The following is a 672-nucleotide window of genomic DNA, read 5'->3' on the forward strand; positions in this document are numbered from 1 at the left end:
TCTTATACTGGTTAAGTTGAGGTATTTTCATACCCTATACTGGTTGTTCTTATACTGGTTTAGTTGAGTTGTTTTCATATCTTATAACTAGTTGTTCTTATACTTGTTAAGTTGAGGTATTTTCATACCCTATACTGGTTGTTCTTATACTGGTTTAGTTGAGTTGTTTTCATATCTTATAACTAGTTGTTCTTATACTGGTTAAGTTGAGGTATTTTCATACCCTATACTGGTTGTTCTTATACTGGTTTAGTTGAGTTGTTTCCATATCTTATAACTAGTTATTCTTATACTGGTTAAGTTGAGGTATTTTTGATGCCCTATACTGGTTGTTCTTATACTGGTTTAGTTGAGTTGTTTTCATATCTTATAACTAGTTGTTCTTATACTGGTTTGGTTGAGTTATTTTCACATTCTATACTATACTGGTTATTTTTATACTGGTTGGTCCTATACTGGATGTACTAATACTAGTTTAGTTGGGTTATTTTCACATTCTATACTGGTTGTTCTTATACTGGTGTTCCTATACTGGTGTGGTTGAGTTATTTTCATATCCAATTTTGGTTGTTCTTAAACTGGTTGTTCTTTTACTGGTTTGGTTGTGTTATTTACATATCCTACACTGGCTGTTCTTAATGTGGTTCGGTTGAATTATTTTCAGCAACAACT

The sequence above is a fragment of the Lottia gigantea genome (assembly GCF_000327385.1).
Source record: "Lottia gigantea unplaced genomic scaffold LOTGIsca_1, whole genome shotgun sequence".
In the NCBI taxonomy this organism is placed as follows: Eukaryota; Metazoa; Mollusca; class Gastropoda; family Lottiidae; genus Lottia; species Lottia gigantea.